We start from the raw sequence: 20,633 nt of genomic DNA on the forward strand, positions 1-20,633 counted from the left end.
ACGAGAAAAGCAACGATGTATGAGTCATGATACACATTCAAACTAAGTTTCAATTTTGTAGAATGTATTTATTGCTCTGTTGAGCTTTGTAGCTTCCCAGTGCTGTTTACAGACTATGCTGATGAAATCTGTGTTGATAATAACAGCTATATTCATTGATTTCAGGACAGTTGGTCAGCATTTGGAAGATTTGTGTGACTCAGTGTGAGTATTTTCCCATTATTTAATGTGTGATGTTAGCAAATCATGTACAGGCAAAAGAAAAGAAAAGACTAACTGATTTTAATTTAATACATCCAAGCAGAAAATCTTATGGTATAGCTTCAGGCTCATTGCTATATATCTCATTACAACTAAATTTTAAGAGATGACCACTAGTTGAGTTTTAGTGTAATATTAAGGAGTATGCCAGCATTAGCTTTATTGATAATCTGAGAAGGCAACTAAAATACTTCTTCCTTTTCTAACTAAGTGACTTTGTAAGGTAGATTTTCTGCATATACTTGAAACAACATAACCCAACAGACAGTATAAAAGCAGATGAGAGAATACAGGTGTCTTTCATTAGGCTAAAGGATGAAGAGATTTATTAAAGATGTAAAACAATGGGACTATTCTGCTGAAATTTTACCTTTTTTGGAAAATACAGTTTTTTTTCAATAAGCGTATATTAATAAGTAGTGTTTCTTTTCTTTCTTTTTTTTTCTTTTTGGTGAGTTGTGTGGAGTAAACTTTGGGTTTGGGTGCTGACCCTCAGCTCTTTAGCTCAGTGCTAGTATCCTACCACTTGAGCCACAGCACCACTTACAACTTTTTCTGCTTATGTGGTGCTCAGTAATTGAACTCAAGGCCTCATGCATACAAGACACTCTACCACTGAGCCACCTTCCCATCCCCAGTGTTTTTGTTCTTAAGTTTACAAAACTACCATAAGCACTTGAGTTCTAAATTTTCTTTTGTTTGGGTTGTGAAACTAGGACTCAATACCTGATGCTTTGCTCATTAGCTGAGTTCTACTTTTTAACATATCTGTCTGTTTCTCTCGTGTGTGTGTGCATGCATATGCGAATGCATGTGTATCCCCTATTTTTTATTTAATTTATTTAGTTTTGTGCCAGTCCTGGGGCTTGAATTCAGCACTTAGGCATTGATCCTGAGCTGTAGTCTACCACTTGAGTTATAGTTGTACTTCTGGGTTTTTTTTGTTTTGTTTTGTTTTGTTTTCTGAGTAGTTTATTGGAGATAAGAATCTCATTGACTTTCCTGCTCCAGCTAGCTTTTAATAGCAATCTATAGATCTCAGTCTCCTGAGTGTGTAGCTAGGATTACTGGTGAGAGCCAACAGTTCCTGGCTCTACTAACATTTTTTTTTGCCGGTTGTGGGGCCTAAACTCTGGGTCTGGGCACTGTCCCTCAGCTCTTCAGCTCAAGGCTAGTGCTCTATCACTGGAGCCACAGTGCCACCTCTGGCTTTTTCTACTTATGTGGTACCGAGGAATCGAACCCAGGACCTCATGTATGCAAGGCAAGCACTCTACCACTGAGCCACCTTACCTTTTTAATTAGCTCTTTGGGAGCTCTCAAAATTTAAGAGTATTAAGAGGTCCTGAGACTAGCATGTTTGAGAGCTGCCAGATGAAAATTTTCCAAATATTAGTGCTTTGAAAGATGGCTCTCTGTTTACTTCTTTGAACTGTCAGTGTGCTTGCCACTGATATCTCTAAACCTCATTTGATTTTTTTCTTTCTTTTTTTTTTTTTTTTTTTTGTCGGTCGTGGGGCTTGAACTCTGGGCCTGGGCACTGTCCCTCAGCTCTTCAGCTCAAGGCGAGCGCTCTACCACTTGAGCTACAGCGCCACTTCCGGTTTTCTGGTGGTTTATTGGAGATAGGAATCTCATGGTCTCTCCTGCCCGGGCTGGCTTTGAACCGCGATCCTCAGATCTCAGCCTCCTGAGTAGCTAGGATTACAGGCTTGAGCCACCAGCGCCCGGCTTTGATTTTTTTCTATTTCTCATCAACTGTAAAATAACTAGTCTTCAAGTTTTCTACAAAGCGAATATTTCTCAGTGAGAAACTTTTGTTACTCCTTTAGTATGGATTTTATGCAGACTGGGACATTTTCTTTTTTGTTTGTTGTCTTCAGCATCGTGTTTAAGAAGTCAGACTAGACAATTTTATAACATCTTACTAATAAATGATTCCTTAGTCTATGTAAAAGCTTGATTCCTGATTAGAAAATTTTTTCTGACCAGGTACTGGTGGCTCACACCTGTAAACCTAGATACTCAGGAAACTGAGACCCCGGATCTGGGTTTAAAGCCAGCTCACCAGCAAAGTCTGTGAGACTCTGATCCCCAGGTATCGACCAAAAGCCCAAAGTGGAGCTGTAGCTCAAGTGATAGATTGTTAGATTTGAGCTGAAGAAGCTCAGGGACAGCACCCACGCCCTGAGTTCATGCCCTAGGACTTGCACAAAAAAAGAAAAAAAGATTTTTTGAACATAAGTTCTTAATGTTTTTCTGAAGTATTGAGATGGCAGTTAAGTATGATGGGCTTTGGAGTTATCCACTGAGTCAAAATGAAGATCTGTCTTTTACTAAAGCCATGTGACCTGCGATCCTGAGCTCTTTTCTCATCTGTAAGGTAACCCAATCTAATTCCTTACAGGTTGTTAAAATAAGTACTAAATTAAATACTTTATTCAGAGTCTGGGAAGGTGTCTCAGTGGTAGAGTGCTTGCCTTGCATGCATGAGGCCTTGGGTTCAATTCCTCAGTACCACATAAGCAGAAAAAGCCAGAAGTGGTGCTGTGGCTCAAGTGGTAGAGCACTAGCCTTGAGCTGAAGAGCTGAAGAGCTGAGAGACAGTGCCCAGGCCCAGAGTTCAGACCCCAAGACTGGCAAAAACAAAACAAAACAAAACAAAAATGAAATAATGTATTCAATAAGTGGCATAATAGTCATAAGCAAGAGATGGTAATTATTTTAATGATTCCAAAGATATAATAGATTAAAAAATCTGCTTTTTAGAAGTCTTAACTTAGGAAACACATAAAGCCATTGTGATGTGTTTAGATAGTTGCATTCTTTCTAATTAGTCCTCAATATGACAGTTGTGTTATTTATAAACTTTTTTCTGCAATTAACTGCATTTGTTCATGTAATCAGCATCTGTTTGGTGTAGGAATGGGAATCTTGAACTTTAAATACCATTCAGAGGACTCTGAGGGATTTTCTAAACAGTTGGATTTTTGTCTAATATGTTCACCAGAAATGACTCTGAAAAGAGACTCCTGCCCAGCTCCTCTCACTCTTTGCCAGCCCTCCTCAGTGATATTTGTTGAGAATTCAGCAGTGATGTTGGCATTTAATGATATCTCAATGAAGTACTGAAAAAATGGAAGTAGCTGACGGGGATAAAGGTAGGAACCTGCTGTTGTGGTAGTGTTGGTCATCTTTTTCTATCAGCATTCTTGGTCCTTGCCATCCCTTTGCCTAAGAATATGTCTTCCGATTTTGGGAGAGTCCTGCCTTTCTCCAAAGTCCCTCCAAAGCCCACACTTTATTCCTTTATTTATTTATTTTGTTATTGTTGTTTTTGGTGCCAGGACCACAGCTTGAACTCAGCTGATGTCTTACTAATCTGAACCACGACATCAGTCTGTCTTTTTCTTGCTAAGTGGAGATAAATCTAAACAGAATTTTCTGCCTGGCTGGCTTTAAACGTCCATCCTCCAGGTCTCAGCCTCCTGAGTAGCTGATTATTGTCGTGAGCCACCAGCACCATCCTACATACTTTCGATGCAACTTCTCCTCATCTCAATGCCAGTCACCAAGCCTCAGGCAAGTACTCTACCATGGAGTTATACCCCTAGCCTAATACTGGGCCACACTCCTGCCCAATATATACTTAATTCTGTGGAAAGTATTTGGTAGTGATCTTCCACCATTGTTTTCCTTTGTTATGATGGTACTGGGGTTTGAGCTCAGCTCACTCAAACTTAGTAAGCAGACACTCTACCACTGAGCCATGTCTTGGGCCCTGCTTTCCCTTGACTGTTTTCAGGGAGAGTATGGTTTCCTGCCTGGATGCATGCCTGAACTACAATTACCGATTTCAGTCTTCCTGTCATTGTTAGGATCACAGACACTTGCCACTGTGTCCAGCCTCTCTGTTGAGATGGAATCTCCTAAAATTTTCTGCCCAGGCTGGGCTGGAACTGCGATCCTCTTAATTTTGGACTCTCACATTAGTGTAGGAGGATGAGCACATATTAATGTAACAGGCTATGGCTGAGAAGGGATCTCACAAACTGTGCTGCCAAGGCTGACCTCAAATTATAATCCTCCATTCTCAACTTCCCAAATAGCTAGGTTTACAGGCATGAGCCACAGCAGTGACCTGCCTCATTTTGTTCTCAACACTTACCAAAAAAAAGTTATTAACACTCAAACATAATACATTGTATATCTGAACATTGTAAATTAAATGTATATATTGGAATATTATTTACATTCTAAGTATACACTAAATAATTTTTTAGAACAGAATGAGATAAATATAAATGAAAAAAATTCTGCATGCTATTGGATCATTTTGTCAATATTTTGTGATATAGGTATGTCATTATGTTTTTAGATTAATTTCTTGCACCCAGTAGGATTTAGTTGGATGACAACCTACGAGTCAGGTTTTAGATTTTTATTCATATTAGGATATAGTTAAATATTGCTTAAATGAGTTACGTTGGTAAGGATGGTATTAATGAGATCACCTTCACAATCCATCTTATACTTGGGATTGCTAAGTCATTTTAATTCTTTCTCTTAAATGCCAAGGGAGAGGCACAAATGAGCTATGATACATTCTTCCCACCAATCCCAGGAAATTTGGGGGACAATGGTCAGATAAAGCAGTAACAATTTGCCCTTTAAGCTATAGACTGATGATTAAGAAATATATAGATTCTAAAGGTTAAAACCTTTGGCTGGTCTCAAAGTGAGTGACTGGATAGGATTTAGGTGTGTAAAGAGAGAAGGAATATTTCCTGACAGTATGTTTGGCTGTCTTGATTATAGTTTGCTCTTGACTTACCCATATGTTTGCATGTTTCTTCAGTGAGGTGTTCTGTTTTCCCATCATCAAGATAGCATTTTCCTTAGCACCCTTCCAACATTAATCCTTTCTCCCGCTGATTTAAACATCACCTTGCTCACTTGGATCATGGATTATTCCCTCAATTTTACTTCCTTTTTTGTTCCTAGATTAGTGCTGATCAGTTCTCTACTCAGCCATTAAAATGATCTTCCTTTGATTTAAATTTGATCTTACTTGTCTCTGTTCTAAAATTCATTCAGTGGTTCCTCATCTCTTCGTTAGAAACTTTGAAATCTTACTAGGATGTAAAGGCCTAGTCTTTGCTGGATCCTACTTTGTTGCTTTTTTTCCTTTGTTTACATTAAATGCTGTGATTATACTAAACTTCCTGCTATGCTTTCACCCCCTAATCTTGGCACTCATTTTCTCTGCCTGAAACTCTTCCCATAACTTGAATTCCATTTTTAAAATTCTTTTTCTTTTCTTTTTTTTCTGGTCCTGGGGCTTGAACTCAGGGCCTGGGTTCTGTCCCTGAGCCTCTTTGTGCTGAAGGCTATTGCTCTACCATTTGTGCCACAGGGTCACTTCTGTCTCTTTCTGTTTGTGTGGTACTGAGGAATCAAACCCAGGGCTTCATGCATGCTAGGCAAACACTCTACTACTAAGCCACATTCCCAGCCCTGAATTCCATTTACTTTATACAATATCTGCTTCATACTCTCCATTCATTCTTCTGTAATGTGACGCAAAGAGCATTGAGAGTGGAGGCAAAGGTTTAACTCCTAACCTTTGCTAAGAAATCTTGTGGAAATTCTTGACCTCTTCCAGCCTTCATTATCTTTATTGCCAAAGTGTGATAATGCCCACCTCTCTTATAAGCCCATTAAGAACATCTATCGACATACTATGCACAAAAAAATTCTATAAGCATGTCAGCCAAAGATGTTTGGTGTGGCAACGTGGGTGATGACAACAAGAATGATCCACCCAAGGAAGCATTTAGCTTCACTGCTCAGGTGACCTTCCTGAACCGTCCAGGCCAAATCAGTACTAACTATGCCTCTGTCCTGGATTGTCTTTCAGCGTAAATTGCTTGCAAGTTTACTGAGTGGAAAGAGAAACTTGAACAGAGATCTTGTAAGAAGTTGGAAGCTAGTCCTAAATTCCTGAAGTCTAGTGATGCTGTCATGGTTCATATGGTTCCAGCAAGCCTTGTGTATGTGGAGAGCTTCTCTGACTATCCTCCTTTGGGTCATCTTGCTGTTTGTGATAGGAGACAGTTGCTGTGTGTGGCATCAAAGATGTGGACAAGAAGTCTGCTGGAGCTGGCAAGGCCACAAAGTCTGCCCAGAAATCTCAGAAGGCCGAGTGATTATTATTATCCCTAACACTTGTAGCTTCAGCTTAACCAGTGGTGGAAGAAAAGTCTCAGAAATGTTTGTCTTAATTGGACATTTAAGTTTAATAGTGAAAGAATGGATAATGATAACAATGCATCATAAAAACTTGAGAAGGAAAGGAAAAAATTCTATAAGCACTCATATTCCATGCTCATTAAATTGTTATGCATACTTCTGCTGCCTTCACTCCTCTTCCTTCTCACCTTTCTTGTGATCCTCAGCAGTTTTTCTGGAATGTTTTTCATGTAAAACTTTGTTTTTTTCAGGGGATGAAGATTTTTCTGAAGAGATAACAGAGATGTTTTTCCCAACACATCTCCTGCAAACCAGACAAACTGGCCAGGGTAAGTTATTACTTCTTGGTGATTGTGATTCATTTATTTGTGACACTTCAGTGAATAAAAACTGAGATAGTAACCATTTACAATATGGAAGTAAGAGCAAAAGCCTTGCTCTTTGTTGGTGACTTGTGAGCTATGTTCATATCCAAGGTCAGAGTGGGCAGAGAGGTTCTATATCCAGAGAAATATTTAATACAACATATATTCCATTGCCTGCTCATGCACAGGACATGGGATGCTTTTTCCTTTTATACCTATCTTTCCCAGGCTCAGGAGACATTCTGTAAACCAGTAAGCCCCAGGCACACAATGCTCTCTGGACAGAGGGAACTGATATAATCAAGATGTCCTGTGTGCTCCTAAGTCCTAGGGTAAGGACCCTAATAATTGATCTTTTTGGTTGTTGTTGTTATTAGAAAATAAATTTTGTTATGGAATGTCTTGGGTAGAAGAAAGACATTCCTCAAGCAACAAAGTAGCAGAAAGTTCCAGGCCAGCCTGTGCTAGCAGGGTTTGACCTCAAAAAGAAAAAAAAAAACATAAAGAAATACATGTTTAAAATCTACTGAATGTAAGAAAGAAAGAGTACGGTTTCCTGTGAGTATATAATGTCAGAGAGTTTCCTGGAAACAGTAGCCTCTAAAATGGGATGATTGTTTTTCTTTATAGGGAAATAGTAATAACATTTATTATTATAACCACAATTCAGTGACATTCAGTACATTTCCAGTATTGTAGAACCATCACCTTTATCTTATCCCAAACATATCCATCACCCTTGACAAAAATTTTGGGCCATTAAACCATTCATGCCTCTTGCCTTCCCTCAACCCACAGTAGCCCTGAGTTATTTTCTGTGTCTGTGAACCTTCTTACTCTTGGTACTTTATTGTTGTAGTCTGAATGTTTGGATTTCCATAATTTTTCATATGGTAACACTTGATCTTTTATTCTTATCCCCTAATGTTTGCTTTCTCCATGAAACCCTCTCAGAACACTCCTCGGGAACTCATCTTCTGCAGTTCAAGTGCATCTCTTCACTATTCAATCTAGTATTGTTTAAAAATGGTCAAATTCAGAAATGGACCTTTTCCTAGCAAATATTGACATGCCAAAACTAAACCAAGATGAGTTAAACCAGCTTAACAGGCCCATATCAAGCATTGAAATAGAAACAGCAATAAGAGACCTCCCAGCTAAGAAAAGTCCAGGACCAGATGGCTTTACAGCGGAATTTTACAAGGCCTTCAAAGCAGAGCTCACACCAATACTCCTCCAACTCTTCAATGAAATTGAAAGAGAAAGCTCACTACCGAACACATTCTATGAAGCCATCATAACCCTCATCCCAAAACCAGGCAGGGACTCATCAAAGAAAGAGAACTACAGACCCATTTCTTTGATGAACATTGATGCAAAACTTCTCAACAAAATTTTGGCCAATCGACTTCAACAATTCATCCAAAAAATCATACACCATGATCAAACAGGATTCATTTCATTTCAGGGATGCAAAGCTGGTTCAATATACGCAAATCAATTAATATTATTCATCACATCAACAGGAGCAAGAATAAGAACCACATGGTTATCTCAATAGATGCAGAAAAAGCATTTGACAAGATCCAACACCCCTTTATGATGAAGGTTCTGGAAAAATTAGGAATCCATGGAACATTCCTCAATACAATAAAGGCTGTATATGACAAACCTACAGCCAGCATTATACTCAATGGTGAAAAACTAAAGCCATTTCCTCTTAACTCAGGAACAAGACAAGGATGCCCACTCTCTCCACTTCTCTTCAATCTAGTATTAGAATGCCTAGCTACAGCAATAAGACAAGATGCAGACATAAAGGGGATCCAAATAGGGAAAGAAGAAATAAAACTCTGCCTCTTTGCAGATGACATGATCTTGTATTTAAAGAATCCCATAGACTCCACTCCCAAATTACTCAAACTGATTCAAAACTTTGGCAAAGTAGCAGGTTATAAAATTAAACCCCAAAAATCAATGGCTTTTCTATATGCCAACAATGAGAAAAGTGTGGCTGAAATTAGGAAAGCAACTCCATTTGTAATAGCCCCACAAAAAATAAAATACCTAGGAATTAACTTAACCAAAGAAGTGAAGGACCTCTATGATGAAAACTTTAAAATCTTGAAAAAGGAAATCAACACAGAACTTAAAAAATGGCAAAACCTCCCATGCTCCTGGATTGGCAAGATTAACATCGTGAAAATGGCAATACTTCCCAAGGCTATCTACAAATTCAACGCGATACCTATCAAAATTCCACCCTCATTCTTCAAGGAAATAGAGGAGGCAATCCAAAAATTCATATGGAACAATAAAAGACCCCGAATAGCAAAAATGCTCCTCAACGGAAAGAACACTACTGGAGGAATATCAATACCAAATTTCAAACTCTACTATAAAGCCATAGTAATCAAAACAGCTTGGTATTGGCATAAGAACAGACCTCAGGACCAATGGAATAGAATTGAAAACCCAGAAATGAACCTACAGACCTATAGCCATCTAATCTTCGATTAGGAAGCTGAAACAATAGAATGGAAGAAAGACAGCCTCTTCAGTAAATGGTGCTGGCAAAATTGGTTAACTACATGTAGAAAACTAAAGCTAGATCCTTATATATCACCCTGCACCAGAATCAACTCCAAATGGATCAAAGACCTTGAACTCAAAGCAGACACTCTGAAAACATTACAGGATGGAATAGGAGAAACCCTAGGTCTCCTTGGCTCAGGTCGAAATTTTCTGAATAGAGACCCGGAAGCACAACAAATCAAAGAAAGGTTGGACAAATGGGATTGCATAAGATTGCAGAGCTTCTGCAGGGCAAATGACATAGCTGGCAAGATCAATAGAAAGCCCACCGATTGGGAGAAGATCTTTACTAGCCATACAACGGACAAGGGTCTCATATCTAAAATATACTTGGAACTCAAAAAATTAAACCACCCAACAACAAATCCTCAAAGAAACAACTGCCCAATAAATAAGTGGGCGAAAGACTTAAAGAGAAGCTTCTCTGAAGAAGAAAGAAGGATGGCCAATAGACACATGAAGAAATGTTCAACATCCCTAGCCATAAAAGAAATGCAAATCAAAACAACATTGAGATATCACCTCACTCCAGTTAGAACAGCAAAAATCAAGAACTCTAACAACAACAGATGCTGGAGGGGATGTGGACAGAAAGGAACCTTACTTCATTGTTGGTGGGAATGTAAACTTGTTCAACCACTTTGGAAAGCAGTATGGAGGTTCCTCAAAAGACTTCACATAGATCTCCCCTATGATCCAGCAATCCCACTTTTGGGCATTTACCCAAATGTTTACAAACAAGACCACACTAAAGCTACCAGCACAACTATGTTTATTGCAGCATTATTTACCATAGCTAAGATATGGAACCAACCCAGATGCCCCTCAGTAGATGAATGGATCAAGAAAATGTGGTATATATACACAATGGAATTCTATGCCTCCATCAGAAAGAATGACATTTCCCCATTTGTTAGGAAATGGAAAGGTTTGGAAAAAATTATATTAAGTGAAGTAAGCCAGGCCCAAAGAAGCATAGGTCCCATGGTTTCCCTTATTTGCAATATCTAGTATAGGTATGAGTCAAGCGGAAAAGGTCAGATAATGTGATGTTAGGAAAATGAACCCTTAAATATGTATTTTAATGTTTTCGTTTCTTTCATGCATGTGTTTCTAATGCATTTACAAGATTATTTCTTTGTTGCTTTGTATGTCCCTCCCCCACAGTGTAACCCCCGCTTTCACTATATTTGATGTCAGTATAACATGTGGAGGAGATGGGGACAAACAAGTCGTTTAAGGATTCAGGTGGACCTGTTGCAACAATGAGAAGTACAAAATGTCATGTCAAAACCAGCTTTACAATGTCGGTGTGGGGGGGGAGGGGGTATAATTGGGTGGGGGGAGGGGGGAGGCGGGGAAGGGAAGTGAAGGGTAAACAAAGGAGGAGGCTGCAATGCTTGGTAAGAAATGTATGCATTATCCTGCCCATGTAATTGTAGCCCCTCTGTACAGTATGTTCCCAAATAAAATAAAATACAATTAAAAAAAAATGGTCAAATTTAAGAAAAGTCATAAAAAGAATATAAACAGTATTTATGTGCTTTTTATGATTATTCACTATAGTTAACATTTTCCTTCATTCGCTTAATCACTTATTTGTGTGTATGTTCTCTTTGTGGACATACATTTGAGATTAACTTGTATATATCATAGTCCTCTATTCCTATATATTTTAATCTTGCTCTCCTCAGGATAAAAATGTCCCATTATTACATAGCCACAGTAGTTACCGGCTTCAGTAAATTAATCACAATGACATACTTTGCTTAATCTTTGTCTATATTTCAGTCTTGACAATTGGCTCAATTCTGTCCCTGTCATTTTTTTCTCCAGTACTAATACCAGTACATGATCATGAATTATATATAGTTGTGTATACTTGATCTCCTATAGTCTATAATAATTCTCTGCTTTTCCTTTATAACATTACTATTTTTAACAACACAAGCACCTGCTTCCATTTAGTAGCTAGGATGAGAGGTATGAGTGACTGCTGACTAGCAAATGTAGAGTTCTTGAGGGTTAAATTGTGTTATTTGTTTTTGTTTTTGTTTTTGTTTTTTACAAAGTATGAGGCTCATTGTAAAAAATGCTCAGTGTTGTTGACCCCATATAAACTAGCTTATTATCCCAAATATACATGTAGATGTTCAATAAGCAGATATGTCTCTATATTTTTATTCTAGGTAATTTGCTAGGTGCTAGGGAAGTAATGATGAGAATGACATAGAAAAATCACAAGAATAAAAGAAATCATGTTAATAAATATTTTTGAGGTCAATAATTCTCAATGTGGTCCCTATGTGGCAATTCTCGGAAGGCAGTTTTCAAATAATTGAAATTTTTGGCATAGAGATACAGGGTATAGCAGGGGCATTGGCCTGGTTGTCTGCAAACTAAGGGTGTAGGGAAAAGTGCACTGGAGCATGTGGTTCTGGGAATAATTTTTTAATATTTTTGTTTACATTTTTTACCTTTTTTTCTCCAGGCTAGCAGGCTTCATACCTTGAGCCACAGCTTAATTACTCACTTTCTTTTTTCTTTGTTCATTTTTGCTGACCTTGGGGCTTGAACTCTTCTGCCTGGGCCCTGTCCCTGAGCTTCTTTTGCTCAAGGCTAACACTCTACCTTTTTTCTCCAGGTTAGCAGGCTTCATACCTTGAACCACAGCTTAATTACTCACTTTCTTTTTTTCTTTGTTCCTTTTTGCCAGCCTTTGGGCTTAAACTCTTCTGCGTGGGCTCTGTCCCTGAGCTTCTTTTGCTCACCACTTCAACCACAGCACCACTTCCAGCTTTTTCTGAGTAGTTTATTATGTTTCTCGGACTTTCCTTCCTTGCATCAAACTGTGATCCGCAGAACTCAGCCTCCTGAGTATGAGTAGCTAGGATTACTGGTGTGACCGTTTGGCACCTGGCTAGGTTTTTCTTATGTTTTGGTTCTGGACCTAGGGCTTGAACACAGGGCCTGGTCAGTGTTGTTTAGTTTTTGTTTTTGATTTAAAGCTGATAGTCTATTTGAGCCAAAGCTCACTTTCTGCCTTTCTGTTGTTGTTTTTATTCTTTGTGTTAATCCCAGGGCTTCAAAGTGGCCTGGCCAGTCTCCAGTCTCCATGCTTTCTCCCACTCCGCACCCCACCCCCTCTAAGTTAGCAGGCACTACATCTTTAGCCAGTGCACTACTCTTCCTTTTTATTTTTGGTGGTTGTATTTATTTCTTTGTATTTGGCTTTTATTTATTTATTTATTTTGGCTGGTCATGGGGCTTGAACTCAGGGCCTGGGTGCTGTCCCTCAGCATTTCAGCTCCAGGTCCTCTACCATTTGAGGCACAACACCACTTCCAGCTTTTTTTTCTGCTTATGTGATGTTGAGAAATCGAACCAGGGCCTCATGCATCCAAGGCAAGCAAACACTCTACCACTGAGCCACTTTACCAGCCCTGGTTTTTATTTTTTTTATGGTGATCCTAGGGCTTGACCTGCCAGTCTTCTTGAGGTGCTGGGCTTTTCCCCCCTTCTAGGATGGAAGTTTTACAATTTGAGCCATAGCACATCTTTTTTTTCGGGGGGGGGTGGTTAATATTGTAAGGTCCGCTCCTGGATGGCAAGCGGACTCCACCCTCCTCACAGCAAAGTCTCCACCCAGTACCTGCATTACCTAGGCAACTGGGACACCTGGAAGAGGTCACATCTGCATCCACTGAGGTCACATCTGAATTTGATGTGGCCACACCTTTCTCCACCCGTACCCTAGATAAGGCCTAGCCCAGGCCCAGACGCCCTCTCTCTGCTCTCTCTGCTCTCTCTCTCTGCTCTCTCTCTGCTCTGTCTCATCTCTCTGCTCTCTCTGCTCTTTTCTATCTCTTTCCTCTCTTTCCTCTCTTTCCCAGCTCTCTCTCATTCCAAGGCCTTTCCCAGCCATGAGGAGTGCCAACCTTGCCTGGTTCCAGCAGGTCTACTGAATAAACCTACCCCTTACCTGAATACCATGTGCATGGTGCTGTTCTTACTCAGCTATCTCTTTTTTAAAACCTAACAAATATGAGATAAGTGTTCTATGGCTCCAACTACTCAACAGGCTGAGATCTGAGGACCTCAGTTGGAAGCCAGCCCAGACAGAAAAGTCCTTGTGAGACTCTTATGTCCAATTAACCACTCAAAACCCAGAAGTGGCGCTATGGCACAAATGGTAGAGCACAAGGCTCTCTGAGTACAAGAGGGTCAAGGACAGCACACAAGTCCTGAGTTCAAGCCCCACAACTGTCAAAAAATACAGAAAGGAAAAAAGTACTACAGGAAGCCAAGATGACTATACAGAGTCTTGAAAGTTGAGAACCAAGGTTCAAAGCCATCCTAGGCATGAAAATCAATGAGGCGTTTTTCACCAATTAACCAGCAACAGGTAGGAAGTAGTAGAGCTCTACCCTTGAGTAAAACTCAAGTTTAAGCCCAGGAATAGCATAAATGAAAAGAATTCTCATTTACTTTCCTGCCCAGGCTGGATTCAAACCACAAATGCTCAGATTTCAGCCATTTGAGCAGGTAGGATTATAGGTGTGAACCATATTTTTGAAATATTGAATTGGCTCTAATATTTTTGCCCTTCTTTTCACTTAATTTATTATTCTTTTTCTCTAGTTTGTAAGTTCGGGTCATCTAGCTTATTATTAGGGCTGGCCACTGTTTCTGAGGTTTTTGTTTTGAAGTTTTTTTTGTGGATTTTTTCCCGACCTGCAGGACGTCAACGAGGGCAATGAACCTAAGCGAGAAGGAATGAAGGGACAAGAGACACGAAGAATGACAGCAAGACAGGGATCCTGGTCAAGCTGCAAATTTTTATTTTTCACACAGGGGTATTTATATGCTTGGAATAAGGAAGAATTTTCATTGGCCATAGCAGCTGCAGGATTTTTGCATAGGGCAGGGTGAAAGGGTGGTGGTCATTAGCAGCTGCAGGATGTTTGCATAAGGGAGGATGAAAGGGTCGGATTTCTGAGAGTGGTTCTGTAAACTCAGCCACAAGATGTTCTGGTGAGATAGTCAAGCCTATCTTCATGTTGAGAGACTCCTTTTGGTTCCCGACAGATTTTTTTTTTTTTTTGAGCTTGTTATAGTACTTGAACTCCAGGCCTGGTCATTATTCCTAATTTATTCTCAAGACTAGTAGGCTTCCCACCTCAAGACAGTCCAAATTGTGGCTCTATATGTATTTTTCTTTCTTTCTGCATTTATTTTAGGTGCTGCTCTTATGGCTTGTACTCAGGACTTGGGCATTTTTGCCGAGTTTTTGTTGTTGTTGTATTTTTATTTCTTCATTGCTGGTCCTAGGTCTTGAACATAGGGCCTTAACTTTTGCTAGTCATAAAATCAGGGCAGAGCCACTGTGTCTGAGGTTTTTCCCTTTTCTTTCTCAAGACTAGCAATCTCCATGGCTTGAGCCACAGATAAAGTTCTGGCTTTATTTATTTATTTATTTTCATTTTTCTTGCTAGGGCTTCACTCATGACATGGCCACTCTCCTGAGGCTTGAAGTCAGGGCAGGGCCACTGTGAATGAAGCATTTTTTGTATTGTTTTTTCTCAAGGCTAGCATACTGTAACAGCTTGAGCAACAGCTTCATGAATGGCTTTGTTTATATAATGTCCTCTACACCCCCCACCAGGCAAATGTTGTAAAGTTCATTTTTTGAAATAATTTCTTGTACATCTCATTGTTGCAATAGGTCTAACTGTATCCCTATTTAAACAATTTGTTTTTTCCCTTCACCTTCACAAATTACGCCAACATCAAATACAGTGAAAATGGGGGAGTTATTTATTTATTTGGTTCTGATCCTAGGGCTGGAACACAGGGAGTGGTGACTGTTCCTAAACCTGAAATCAGGGCAAGGTCACTGTGCTGGAGTCTCTCCCATGTCCTGAGCAAGGCTGGCAGGCTCTAAAACTTAAGCCACATTTCAACATCTGGCTTTGTAAAACAAATTTGGTAATTCATAAGGGTTAAGTGTCTCATGGCGGAGCTGGGAAGTGGCTCAGTGGTAAAGTGCTTGCCTTTAGCTGAAGAGCTAAGGGACACCATCCAGAGCTGGAGTTCAGGCCCCACAACCCACAAAAAAGGAAAAAGAAAAGAAAAAAAAAAAGCTGAGTGCCAGTGGCTTACACCTGTAATCCTAGCTACTCAGGAGGGGGAGATCTGAGGATTGCAGTTCAAAGCCAGACTGGGAAGAAAAGTCCATGAGACAATTATCTCCACTAAATCACCAGAAAACCAGAAGTGGCCCTGTGGCTCAAGTGGTAGAGCACTAGCCTTGAGCTGAAGAGCTTAGGGACAGTGTGCAGGCCGAGTTCAAGCCCCATGACCAACCAAAAAGAAAAAAAAAAGATTATCATGGGAAAACAGGGATATTAGCCAGGCTCTAAAATCAGAGGATGGTGGTTCAAAGCCAGCCAGGGCAGGAAAGTTGTTGAGACTCTCATCTCCAATTAATCACCAAGAGCTGGGAAGTAGAATAGTTCTAGTCTTGTGCAAAACAGCACAAGTTCAGGCCCCAGGACTAGCACACATAAAACCAAGTGTCATGGAGCTTCCTGCCCAGGTTGACTATGAACCACAATCCTAAAATTTCAGCTTCCACAGTAGCTGGGATTATAGGCATGAGCCACTACTTAAAAATATTTTATTGACTTTTCTCTTCTTCTTTTGCCTTCTTATACTATTGTTCATTTCGTGTGTGTGTTTGTGTGTGTGTGTGTGTGTGTGTGTGTGTGTGTGTGTGTGTGTGTGTGTATGTGTGTCCTGGTGCTGGTTCTAGACCTTGAACTCTGGAGCCTAGCCACAGTCTCTGAATTTGTTTTTCTTTTATTTTTTATGCTGTTTCTAGGCCTTGTATTCAGGGCCTAGTCCCTGTCCCTGAGTCATTCTTTTGCTGCTGGTGATGGTGGTCCTAGGGCTTGAACATAGGGCCTGGTCACTTCCTGGGTTTGAAACCAGGGCAGGGCCACTGTGTATGAGGGTTTTTGTTGTTTGTTTTCCCTCAAAGCAAGCAGTCTCTGTGGCTTGAGCCACACAGATCAACTTCTGGCTTCTTTTACTTTTGGCAGTTCATGGAAGATAAAAATCTCATAGAAGATAAGAGTACTGTATCAGCACCTGAAATCTGAGGATTGGGGTTGAAAGCCCAGGCAGGTAAGTCCGTAAAACTTATCTCCATTTCATCCCCCAAAGAAAGGAAGTGGTAGAATGCTACCTTTAAGAAAAAAAAAATTCTATTTCAAGCCCTGGGTTCAAGACCCACACCTGATACATACTCACAAATTCCTAAGGGACTTTTCTGCCTCAGTTGCCTTGGAACCCAGATCTTCAAGTTCTGTCTTTTGTGTAGCTTGAGCTCCAGGTGTAAACCACCAATTCTCTTGGTTTTGTGCTCATCTTCCACTCTGATTTTTATTTGTGTATTTGTATTTAATTAATTAATTAGTAGTAGTCCTACCCTATGTATCTGGGCCTGGTCACTGTTATTTTGCTTTTTCATTCAAGGCTGTTGCTTTACCACTTGAACCACAGCTCTACTTCTGGCATTTTTGCTGGTTAGTTGGAGATCAGAGCCTCATGGAATTTCCTGCCCAGGTGGGCTTTTAACCACCATCCTGAGATTTCATGCTCCTAACTGGGATTACATGTCAGCCACCAAAAAGTGCCTGGCTCTCTCAATTTTAATATTCTTTTTTTTTTTTTTTTTGGTTGCTCATGGGGCTTGAACTCTGGGCCTGGGCACTATCCCTCAGCTCTTCAGCTCAAGTCTAGCAATCTACCACTTGAGCCACAGCGCCACTTCCGGCTTTTTTCCTTTTTGCTATATGGTGCTGAGGAATCAAACCCAGGGCCTCATGCATGCAAGGCAAGAGCTCTACCACTGAGCCACCTTCCAAGCCCTCAATTTTAATATTCTTAATAGGCTCTTACAGTCTTTTTATTCACATGATGATGATGATGATGATGATGATGATGATGATGATGATGATGATGATGATGATGATGATGATGATGATGATGTGCTGGTCATAGGTTTGAAATCAGGGCATGGGTGCTGTCCATGATCTTCCAGTTGAGCCTCAGCTCAAGTCCTGGACTTTTCTCTATTTCTTTTAGCTTCTTTCTTGGTGGTTAATTTGAGAGAATTGTCTCATGAAAAAGCTTGGCACTACTCAGGAGGTTGAAATCTGAGGATTGTGGTTTCAAGCCAGTCCTGACAAGAAAGTCCAAAACACCCTTTTCCTTTTCTTTTTGTTGTTGTTGTTGTAATGACAAAGGTGAGGTGCAGTGGAGTTGCAGTTTCATTAGCAGGTAAAGAGGATGTTTGTTTTTGAGCAATGGCCTCTCAAAGTACACTGGCTCTTGACTAGGGATGGTCCACTGATGGTTAGAATGACTTGTCTTCCTTCTATGACCCTATTACCCTGGTAACCGATTGTTTACAAAGATGTGATCCTGACTCCTTAGCAACATGAGAAGGGACAATTTCATTCCTAGGTTGGGATGAAAACCAAGTGGATCCCCCCATTTGGTGTGCTGCCTCGCTCTGGGGGGCCAGGATGATAGTGCACCCTTCTGTGAAGAAGGAAAATGACTTGAACAATTCTGTACTCTTTGTTCATTTCTGACAGATGAGGGCTGTGGATATATTCATGGACTCATCCAGGGACAAGCAGGGAATTGTCTAGGATCTCCATTGTGTCTAGGAAGGAAGGGCCTCAGGTTTTGCTGCAGAGAGATGCATCCTACGGTGCGGTTGCAGCAGCCCTGGCTTGCTCCAATGCCAGTGATTTCCCAGATCAGCAATATACCTGGACCCAGGAAAGGTCACCTTGTGCAGATGAAATAGCTCTCAGGACATCTATCCTGATGATCACGAAAGCCTATGCCAGTGCAAGCGATGGTGACACAATGCTGCCATGTGGCTGGGAGTATGGAAGTGGCACAGGTGTGGATTAGAGGTGTTGGGTAGCACACGTGGTGGATGCCTTCTGCTCTGCCCACCACATGACTAAAGGCAATGCTGGATTCTGTCTGAATTTAACGGGTCTGGGGGACTATGGATTTTCTGGGATGCCAAAGCTCCCAGGGGACACAGATTTAGCTGGACTAGGTGAAAGGGAGTGAAGGAAACCTCCAGAAAAAAGGAAGTCTTGATTCTCTTTAAAAGTTCCTTTAATGCTTAAATTTTAATCAAAATGGAAAATAAATGGAAAAAGTGATTCTAGATCTCAGTTTCCTGAATAGCTAGCATTACAGGTGTGACACTAGTACCCAACTCACTCTTTTGTATCTATTGAGTTTATTAGGTTCTAGACACTGTAGCAAGGAAAAAAAGAAAAGCTTTGTTTTGATGGTCTATGCCTTTGTGTGTGGAGTTGGGGGAGGGTAGAGAATGTATACACATAAATATGTTTAAATATATGATGGAAAAAATATATTGAGAGATGTGCTAGGGAGGAATGTTAGCAGTTTGCAGTGATGTATGAGTTCAGAAAAGCCTCAGGTGGTAAATGACTTAGAAGAGATCAAGGCAGCTCATCCAGGCCCCAGAATCAGGTAGAGTCATGAGCTCGAAGTATGAGCACCTACACCCGGGCCCCCTCCCATTTCTGGAGTTCCTTCCATACAACTGGCCCCTCCCTCTCTCTGCCCAGACCCACCTGGACTCCCATCTACCTCACTTCCTTTTCCCTCAGATCCTCCTGCTACCAGGATAGTGATGGAGGTCATGTGCTCCCTATTGGGGGAAATATGGCTCCTCTAATAAACCTTGTAATAATCTTTCTCCTTTGCCTTCCTGCTTCTGCATGGTCCCCTTGCATGGATTTTTGTCTGATCCTCTTACATTGGTCGCCCTGTGGGGATAGGCACCCCAGTGGGTTTGATCCTCCCTCCACTTCGGAAGGAAGTTCAACCAGCTTCCCTGGGACCTATCCTGAGATCCTATCCGCCAGTCACCAGAGGACCACCAAGATAACTTTCTCCTGACTGAGCGCTCTACCAGCCCATCCAACACTGCTAATTAAGTCCCACTCCAGGGTAAGTGACCTGTTTATCTGAGGTCTGCGTTTCTGATTCTGATATCTCAGTGGTAAGGCCACCTGGGCCTCTGTGACTAACCGAGCCCCCCTTTCCCCCATCAGAGCCAAACGTGGACCAAGTGCCAGGGGCCTACCTTGGCCCAAGGACCCCTCCCGCATGTCCCAAGGAATGCGCACGGACAAACATGAAGACATTCTCCACTGGCAGGGCCACCACCCCCTTTAGGAGCCAACCTGTACTGTGGAGAACACTCTAATATAGGCCCATGGCATCAGGTCCCTTACCATGGGTAGGACACTAAATTTCTTTACATTAAGGCCACCTGGGCCTTGGAGGGCTGCTGAGCCCCTTCAATCAAATTTTGCCCCAAATTTAAAACTCCACTTCTGTGAGTGCTTGGGCAGATAGCTCTCGCTCTCTCTCTCTCCCTCTCCCTCTCTCCCTCTTCCTCTTTCCCTCTCCCTCTTTCCCTCTCCCTTGCAACTGAAGGTAAAAATATGGATGAGTTTAAGTTTAAACTCCTCCTCTGTGTACTGCCTTTGCAGTTTCCCCTCCTCTGCAGTCTCCCCTGTGAGGCCCTCCCCTCTTTTGCGGCCTCCCCCACAAGGCACCCTCACTTCTGTGGCCTTCCCCATGAGGCACCCGTTGTTCTGCGGCCTCCCAGTGAGGTACACCCCTTTTTGCAGCCTCTTCTGTGAGGCCTCCTCCCCTGAAGGACATCATCTGTGAGGTCCCCACTGCTCGGCGGGACCCCTCCTCTGCCTTTGTAGTGGGGGTGGAAGCTGAAGCCCCAGTTTTGCCAGAAACAATGCATAAAGCATAAAGTGACTCCATTTAGGGTATCATCTCTTACTCTTTTCCATGGTTTTCCATGGTCAGGACTGACTTTGTCCTGGCCATTGTCTCAACATCCATTGCTGGGATAGCTTGTCCCGGTTGGCATTTACAGTTTGGACTCAAAGCCTGGGCACTGTCCCTGAGTCCTTCTGTTCCAGGCTAATGCTCTACTACTTAGAGTCACAATGCCACTTTCAGCCTTTGGCTGGATAGTCCTCGTTCTGTGCTGATTAGTAGGGAGAT

The 20,633-nt window shown here is 41.2% G+C and overlaps 1 long non-coding RNA gene across 5 annotated transcripts in view; it reads left to right on the forward strand.

Moving 5' to 3' along the window:
- Nucleotides 1–16: 16 nt before the first annotated feature.
- Nucleotides 17–20,633, forward strand: part of LOC138815292 (uncharacterized) — a 28,964-nt gene continuing 8,347 nt past the window's right edge. Inside the window, exons 1-6 of one of the 5 annotated variants that reach the window (XR_011368264.1) lie at nt 164–204; nt 2,254–2,644; nt 3,272–3,422; nt 3,739–3,843; nt 14,214–14,329; nt 16,577–16,661. This is a non-coding gene — a long non-coding RNA (uncharacterized lncRNA). Of the gene's footprint in view, nt 205–2,160; nt 2,645–3,271; nt 3,423–3,738; nt 3,844–14,213; nt 14,330–16,576; nt 16,662–20,633 lie in introns of those variants that run through there. The other 4 variants (XR_011368265.1, XR_011368263.1, XR_011368268.1 and 1 more) reach the window with 4 other exon arrangements.

Source organism: Dipodomys merriami, unplaced genomic scaffold (genome assembly GCF_024711535.1).
Source record: "Dipodomys merriami isolate MVZ:Mamm:240054 unplaced genomic scaffold, mDipMer1.0.p SCAF_635, whole genome shotgun sequence".
In the NCBI taxonomy this organism is placed as follows: Eukaryota; Metazoa; Chordata; class Mammalia; order Rodentia; family Heteromyidae; genus Dipodomys; species Dipodomys merriami.